The sequence below is a fragment of the Pristiophorus japonicus genome, chromosome 10 (genome assembly GCF_044704955.1).
Source record: "Pristiophorus japonicus isolate sPriJap1 chromosome 10, sPriJap1.hap1, whole genome shotgun sequence".
NCBI lineage: Eukaryota > Metazoa > Chordata > Chondrichthyes > Pristiophoridae > Pristiophorus > Pristiophorus japonicus.
In genome coordinates, this window is record NC_091986.1 from 80,905,836 (window position 1) to 80,915,129 (window position 9,294).

The following is a 9,294-nucleotide window of genomic DNA, read 5'->3' on the forward strand; positions in this document are numbered from 1 at the left end:
AGATTGCACATTGAGGTCAGAGCATAGCATGTTGACGTTTGAAATTAAAGATACTCACCCTCACAAACCGTGTCAGGTCATTCCACTTTTTCTTCATTGCATTGCTGTCCTTGAGACCATGACACTTGTAGACACTTGCTCTGCTAGTTCCCTCCATAGCCTTCAGTATGTTTGGGGTTGAAGTCGCCTCCCAGCCTCTGTCCTCAGCACCTGCCAACGCCTCTCAAGGGCATCAAGGAGTGCATCCACCGCAGCGTCCGTGAACCGATGGGCACACTGATGAGCTGCTGCTACAATGTCTGCCATGCTCATTGTCTGAGTGAGTCCATAGGAAGCGAATATATCCACAAGGCATTGAGGCACTCAATCAACGACTCAATTAAATCCAGGTGGTGCCACTATGTCTGTGGCGCAGCTCCAAGTGCTGCCTAACTCCCGGATGTTCAGCCCACTCTTAACGTCCCACTTAGTGTAGCGCATCCAGGTAAGTGTGCAATGCCATGATTTTATGCTGCTATTCACTCTTTAGGAGGCAACACTGAATTTCACGTTTGGAGACTGCGAGGTGTTAAAAATTTCTCTCGGCCAGTGACACGGGCTCAAAAATGCCAGTACCGAATGTTGACCCCTGAGCGCAAAAGCTTTTTATTCGGTAAGGTTATCAAGAGATATGGAGCTAAGGTGGATAAATGGAGTAGAGGTACAGATCAGGCATAATCTAATTGAATGGCCCGATGGGCTGAATGGCCTCTATGTTATTTCCAATCTATTATATTTTTTCTTTCCTTCAATGGCTCATCCCCAAGTTATGCACTATGTAATCCTGGGAGGGGAGCAATTTGTTCTCAGAACTCTGACAGCACTTTTCTGATGAAGTTTATGACAATGGGCAGGTGTGATTCTCCTGTTGATATGTGCCCTGCCCTACCCACTCCTTACTCACCATGGAAACAACCTGACAGCAGTTTTTCACTTCCATGATGGCCCAGCTGAGATCAGGAACTCATCATGTGGGAATTTTCGGCTCAAGTCCTACCACGCCCTAGCACAGCACAACAATACATTGCATCCAATGTTCCTTGTTATATATATTGACCTAGAAATTAGATCGCACTGCTCCTGTATTGCAGATGAAAAATGAGTGCCTAAGGATCCAAATGGCAGACGGCGAGCATGTGATAGTTTCCTGCCGGTTGTACGCTGTACGCCATATTGGTTAGGACTGCTCAGTAGGGATCCAGGGCCTGCGCCTGGAACTGTCACTAAGCCCACTGTCTATGGAAATAAGTGCCATAATGCCTCTTTCAGGCCCTTTGCCAAATTGCACTCCATAATGCTCGCTGCAAGAGTGCTCCTCCCGGCTCCACATTAAAACCATAGATCTCTGTCGGCCATTGCTCATCCCCCTCCTCATGGCCTCCTCCTCCCGGATTATACTGAGGACCTTGACTGGCCCAGAAGCCAGCTGATCGTGCTGCCCCCGCTTCCCCCACTCCACCACCGGCAAGCTATCTCTGGCACCGCAATTGGCATCCACATCTTGGGTGGACCAATTGTTTATGTTCAGGCCAGCGGTCTAATTAGGTGCATTCTGTGTGCCCAATTTCTAGGCCAACTTATTTCCAATTCTGTATAATATTCAACATAAAACATCTACAAAATATTATTTCATTATGTTGGTGTATGATAGCAAACATCTAGACACATTGCATCCTTGCTAATTGGTGGCAGTTTCATCTGATAAATGAGTGAAATAAAGACCGTTTTGATATCCCATCTTTTTGTTATACAAAGCATTCCCTTTTAATCGCAGAAGAATGTGCCAATCATCTGGAGTATGCTGTACTTTCAAAGCTCCAGAATATATTTAATGTTCAAACAGTTTGCTGAACTCCAAGCAAAGCACTCCAAATGAGCAGAAAACCAATTACTGTCCATAGAACATGTACACAACAGTTTTATAAATGATACATATTAAATTGAAGCCACCAGCATAAAAAAGGGTCTTCTTTGAAGACAAATTGCAACATTTTAAAAATTACTATTGCTATTCCATGCTCCCCACATCCAAATTTTGTACTGCAATCATATTCTGTGTTGTGCCTTTGAAGTGGTTTGTAAAGACCGTTGTCATAAGTTTTTGATCAAAGTATTTATTTTGTACAACCCAAAGAACAACCTGCATGTTTTCTGAAGTAATAAAGGACACAGCATGAACAAGATGTTACATTATTAAGCAAAGAGTAGTGTGTTGCTAAGCAACGCTAGCAGAAAGAAAGTTCTTGGTCATCTAGTTCACTAAAGCTGTAGCACTAAGAGATTTATCAGCTGTTAACTAAAAAGAAGGAACTCGCATTTATATATCACCTTTCACAACCTCAGGATGTGTCAAAGCACTTTAAGAATATAAGAAATAGGAGCAGGAGTAGGCCATATGGCCCATCGAGCCTGCTCTGCCATTCAATAAGATCACGGCTGAACGTCTACATCCACTCCATTTTCATGCACTATCCAGATATCCCTTGAATACCTCAGTGGTCAAAAATTTGTCAATCTCAGTCTTGAATATATTCATCGTCTGGGCATCCACAGCCCTCTAGGGTAGAGAATTCCAAAGAGTCACAACACTTCGACTGAAGAAGTTTCTCCTCATCTCAGTCCTAAATGGCCGACCCCTTATCCTCAGAATATGTACCCTAGTTCTAGAGTCCCTAGCTAGGAGAAACAACCTCTCAGCATCTACCCTGTCATGGCCTCTAAGAATTTTATATGTTTCAGTGAGATCACCCTCCACTCTTCTAAACTCCAGAGAATATAGGTCCAATCTATTCAATCTCTCCTCATAGACAACCCTCTCATTCGAGGAATCAATCGAGTGAATGAATTTCCATTGCACCCGCTCTAAGGCAAGTATGTCCTTCCTTAGGAAAGGAGATCAAAACAGTGCTTCAGGTGTGGTCTCATCAAAGCCATGTATAATTGCAGCAAGACGTCTTTACTCTTATACTTCCTTACTCTTTACTCAGGCCTGTACCTGCTGCTCTACTTGCTGCTGTTCGGGACCAAGCAACCACAGGATGCAGCAGAAGGATGAGGCTCCGCCGCAGCCGATCTCCGCCACCAGTGACCAAGGCTGCTAGGCAAGGAGCAGCTGGCGTCCGTGGCCAGGCAAGTGAAGTTCTCTTGTATCCTGGATCAACAGGCCGCAGGCAAACCACTTCCTGATTTCACATCTGTGCGAGGCGAGGGATCCACTGGCCCTCAGGATTATGACCTGGGCGTGTTCCGCCTTCCCGCCAGAAAACTTTTCACAGAGGATTTGAAGGTGGTGTGAATGGGAGTCATTTCCCTGGGCTCTGCCCTGATATGTGACATCCACGAGAACATAATGCTGGCAGAAAACACCCTGAGATTGCTGATGAAGTATTTCATGTGCATTTGAAACTGATGGCTTAAAGCAATGACGTAATGCTGAAGACGGACAGAATCGAGGCGATCCTGAATAGGTTGTTGCCACACGATCAACTGATGTTTATTTATGTTACTCATTCAGAGTCTGGAGAAAGAACTGAATGCTTCTATGATTAAGTGATGTCGCCTGCTGTTGTTTCCAGAAGGCTTTCATTTTCCTGCAAGCTATTTTTGTCTTTCCAATTTGCTCTCCCACCGTGCTGAAAGGACTGGCCTTTGCTTGTGCATAGTTCACCCAAGTGGTCATTCTTTCAGTATTATTCTTGACAAGAAATGTAGATGTGGTGGGGAGGGAGGAGCATCAGATTCATGCCAGATCCTCTTTTCTCCCATTCAAGTCTCACTCCAGCGACTTGAGCACAGAAATCTAGGTTGCCACTCCAGTGCAGTACTGAGGGAATGCTGCACTGTCGGAGGTGCTGTCTTTCAGATGAGACGTAAAACCAAATGCTTTCTCAAAGGGATGTAAAAGATCCCATAGCACTATTACGAAGAAGAGGGGAGTTATCTTAGACAATACTTATCCCTCAATTAATATCACAAAAACAGGTTATCTGCTCGCTATCACATTGCTGTTTGTGGGACCTTGCTGTGTGCAAATTGTCTGCCGCGTATCCTACATTACAACAGTTACAACAGTGACATAGAAACATAGAAACATAGAAAGCAGGTGCAGGAGTAGGCCATTTGGCCCTTCGAGCCTGCACCACCATTCAATATGATCATGACTGATCATGCATCTTCAGTACCTCATTCCCGCTTTCTCTCCATACTCATTGATCCCTTTAGCCGTAAGGGCCACACATCTAACTCCCTTTTGAATATAGCTAATGAACTGGCCTCAACACTTTCTGTGATAGGGAATTCCACAAGTTCACAATTCTCTGAGTGAAGAAGTTTCTCTTCATATCAGTCCTAAATGGCTTACCCCTTATCCTTAGACTGTGACCCCTGGTTCTGGACTTCCCCAACATCGGGAACATTCTTCCTGCATCTAACCTGTTCAATCCCGTCAGAATTTTATATGTTTCTATGAGATCCCCTCTCATTCTCCTAAATTCCAGTGAATATAAGCCGAGTCGATCCAGTCTTTCTTCATATGTCAATCCTGCCATCCCGGGATCTGATGCTCCTCCCTCCCCACCACATCAATTCGCTGCACTCCCTCAATAGCAAGAATGTCCTTCCTCAGATTAGGAGACCAGAACGGCACACAATACTCAAGGTGTGGTCTCACCAAGGCCCTGTACAACTGCAGTAAGACCGCTCTGCTCCTATATGCAAGTCCCCTCGCTATGAAGGCCAGCATGCCATTTGCTTTCTTTACTGCCTACTGTACCTGCATGCCTACCTTCAATGACTGATGTACCATGACACCCAGGTCTCGTTGCACCTCCCCTTTTACTAATCTGTCACCATTCAGATAATAATCTGCCTTCATGTTTTTGCCACCAAAGTGGATAACCTCACACTTGTCCACATTATACTGCATCTGCCATGCATTTGCCATTTCACCTAGCCTGTCCAAGTCCCCCTGCAGCCTCCTAGCATCCTCCTCGCAGTTCGCACTGCCACCCAGTTTAGTGTTATCTGCAAACTTGGAGATACTGCATTCAATTCCTTCGTCTAAATCATTAATGTATATTGTAAATATCTGCGGCACCCCACTAGTCACTGCCTGCCATTCTGAAAAGGACCCGGTTATTCCCACTCTTTGCTTGCTGTTTGCCAACCAGTTCTCTATCCACGTCAATACATTACCCCCAATACCATGTGCCTTAATTTTGCATACTAATCTCTTGTGTGGGACCTTGTCAAAAGCCTTTTGAAAGTCCAAATGCACCACATCCACTGGTTCTCCCATATCCACTCTATTAGTTACATCCTCAAAAAACTCTAGAAGATTTGTCAAGCATGATTTCCCTTTCATAAATCCATGCTGACTTGGACCGATCCTTTCAGTGCTTTCCAAATGTGCTGCTATTACATCTTTAATAATTGATTCCAGCATTTTCCCCACCACCGATGTCAGGCTAACAGGCTATAATTCCCTGTTTTCTCTCTCCTTCCTTTTTTTAAAAGTGGGGTTACATTAGCTATCCTCCAATCCATAGGAACTGAACCAGAGTACATGGAATGTTGGAAAATGACCACTAATAATCTATTATTTCTAGGGCCATCTCCTTAATTACTCTGGGATGCAGACTATCAGGTCCTGGGGATTTATCGGCTTTCAGTCCCTTCAATTTCCCTAACACCATTTCCTGACTAATAAGGATTTCCCTCAGTTCCCCCTTCTCGCTATACCCTCGATCCCCTAGTACTTTTGGGAGGTTATTCGTGTCTTCCTTTGTGAAGACAGAACCAAAGTATTTGTTCAATTTGTCTGCCATTTCCTTGTTCCCCATTATGAATTCCCCTGATTCTGACTGCAAGGGACCTACATTAGTCTTCACTAATCTTTTTCTCTTCACATATCTATAGAAGCTTTTGCAGTCAGTTATTATGTTCCCTACAAGCTTACTCTCATACTCTATTTTCCCCCTCCTAATTAAACCCTTTGTCCTCCTCTGCTGAATTCTAAATTTCTCCCAGTCCTCAGGTTTGCTGCTTTTTATGGCCAATTTATATGCCTCTTCCTTGGATTTAACACTATCCTTAATTTCCCTTGTTAGCCATGGTTGAGCCACCTTCCCTTCAATAATTCTTATGCATCACAAGGATGTACAATTGTTGTAGATCATCCTTGTGATATTTAAATGTCTACCATTGCCTATCCACCGTCAACCCTTTAAGTATAATTCTCCATTCTATCCTAGCCAATTCACATCTCATACCGTCGAAGTTTCCTTTCTTTAAGTTCAGGATCCTAGTCTCTGAATTAATTGTGTCACTCTCCATCTTAATGAAGAATTCTACTATATTATGGTCACTCTTCCCCAAGGGGCCCCGCACGATCAGATTGCTAATGAGTGCTCTCTTGTTACACAAGAACCAATCTAGGATGGCCTGCTCTCTAGTTGGTTCCTCGACATATTGGTCTAGAAAAGCATCCTTTATACACTCCAGGAAATCCTCCTCCTCAGTTTTGCTACCAGTTTGGTTAGCCCAATCAATATGCAGATTAAAATCACACATGATAACTGCTGTATCCTTATTGCAAGCATCCCTAATTTCCTGTTTGATGCCATCCCCAACCTCCCTACTACTGTTTGGTGGTCTGTACACAACTCCCACTCACTTTTATTGCCCTTTGGTGTTCTGCAGCTCTACCCATATAGATTCCACATCATCCACGCTAATGTCCTTCCTTACTATTGCATTAATCTCCTCTTTGACTACACTTCAAAGGTGCTTAATTGGCTGTAAAGCCTTTTGAGACAGCTGGTGGTTGTGAAAGACGCTATACTAATGTAAGTTATTTTTTCTTTCCTACACCAATCCCTTTGCAATAAAGGCTAACATACAATTTGCTTCCTAATTGTTTGCTCTACCTGCCTGTTAACTTTCTGTGATTGATGTACAATGACCCCCAAATCCCTCTATCAACATTTATTAGTCTCTCATCTTTTAACAAATATTCTGCTTTTCCACTTTCCCTATCCAAGTAGATAATTTCCCACTTTCCTACCATCTGCCACCTTTTTGCTCAGTCACTATCCCTTTGCAGCCTCTTTGAATCCTCCTCACATCTGACATTCCCACCTATCTTTGTATTGTCAGAAAACTTGGCTATATTACACTCAGCCCCCTCATCTAAGTTATTGATATAGATTTTAAATAGCTGAGGCCTAAGCACTGACCCTTGCGACACTCCACAAGTTATACTCTGCCATCCCGAAAATGACCCGTTTCTTCCTACTCTCTATTTTCTGTCCGTTAACCAATCCTAAATCCATGCTAATATAATACCCCCAATCCCATGAGCCCTAATTTTGTATAACAACCTCTTGATATATGCTTTAAAAAAAATTAAATATACTACATCTACTGGTTCCCCCTTAACTACCATGCTAGTTATATCCTCAAAAAACTCTAATGATTTTGGCAAATACGATTTCCTTTTCATAAAACCGTGTTGACTCTGCATAATCATATTGTGATTTTCCAGGTGCCCTGTTACCATGTCCTTAATAATACATTCTAATATCTTCCCTACTGCTGATGTCAGGCTAACTTCCTATAGTTCCCTGTTTTCTCTTTTCCTTCTTTCTTGAACAGCGGGGTTACATTTACTACTTTCCAATACATGGGGATCGTTCTCGAATCAAGGCAATTCCAGAAGATCTAAAACAATAGCTGGAATTCTCCGAGTGGTCAGTGGGCGGGATTGGTGCCGGGTTGGGTGGGAATTTTTGTTTTTGACAGCAGGTCGGGACCCCACTGTCAACCCGCCGCAACACGCATTTCCCAATGCCGGGCCTGCCAGCACTCAGCAGACCTGACAGGAAGTGGCGGGCAACCCAATTAAACTAATTAGCATCTAGTTGACAGATAATTGACAGATTTTTTTAAACTTAGTTTTTCACTTTAACTTCATGGCCACGGGAACCGTACTGTCCATTATATGGGTTCTTGGGTTTCAAATTTAATTGAAAAATCCCCAACAGACTGAATCATTTTGAGTACATGTCTATTTTGGTAACAATGATAAAATCAGGGAAACTGAAAATCAGGAAACTGGATTCCTTCACTCTGCCAGAAATTGCTGCAGCATGGCTCAATGGAACTTGTTCAGTGGCAATGAAATCACCTTGGTTATTCCTTCACACCATCTAATCAACCAATGCTTTGAATTGAAAGGAATGGGAGCCATCAGCACAAAAACTTATGCTTTTGATAACCTCAGGACGTCCCATAGTGCGTCACAGCCAATGAGCTCATTTTTGAAGTGGAGCCACTGCTGTAATGTCGGAAATGTAGCAGCTAATTTGCACACAAGTTCCCACAAACAGCAATGAGATACTGACCATATGATCTGTTTTAGTACTGATTGAAAGATAAACCTTAGCCTGGACATCAGGGAGAACTCCCCTACTCTTATTCAAATAGTGCCATGGGATCTTTCACATCCACCTGAAACGGGAGACGAAGCCTTATCCAAAGTATGGCACCTCCAACAATGCACTGAAATATCAGACTCGATTATATGGTAAATCTCTGGAGTGGGGCTGCAAGTCATGAGCTTCTGACTCAGAGGTGAGATCGCTACCACTGAGCCACAGCTGACACCTAAAAGAATCAATTAGCAAACAGCAGGTGTCCAAGGGACAGAAGTGTGTCCACCAGCTGAGTGGGCCACAGCAGCCTCAGCCAGTGAGCGACAGGCAGAAAACAAAGAAAGTCTCCTTGAAAGTGCTGATAAAGCTTGGATTTGGTTCAAGTCTTACTGAATGGCAACTAAAAAAACACTGATAAAAATCTGAATGCCATGCAAACAAGAGAAATCTGCAAAAATAAAAACTGATACTCAGGAAGAAAAACCTTGAAAATTGGGGACTTTTTCTGCACCAAGTGCCACAGTATTAAAGCAGCATTGCAAGAAGGTGGCATAATGATGGTTTCCTGCTCATACAAAATTACGGATACTGATGGACAGGAAAAAACCTACTGGTCCATCCAGCCAGTACCACCCAGTTGTGATGCATTACACCCTACCTCACCCAGAGCCATGTAATCTCCTGGAAAAGACAATATCATATCATATCACTGTTTAAAATCAGCATAGAGACAGGAGCAGGCCATTTTGCTAAACATAGCTGTTCTTAATCGTAATCAAATTCCAACCTTTTTACATAATCCCTTACTTCTTAAATATTTATT

General features: G+C 43.2%; 1 pseudogene; it reads left to right on the top strand.

The window, feature by feature from the left end:
• The first annotated feature begins 267 nt into the window (after positions 1-267).
• Positions 268-3,592, top strand: LOC139274600 (AP-5 complex subunit sigma-1-like; annotated as a pseudogene).
• Positions 3,593-9,294: the final 5,702 nt, after the last annotated feature.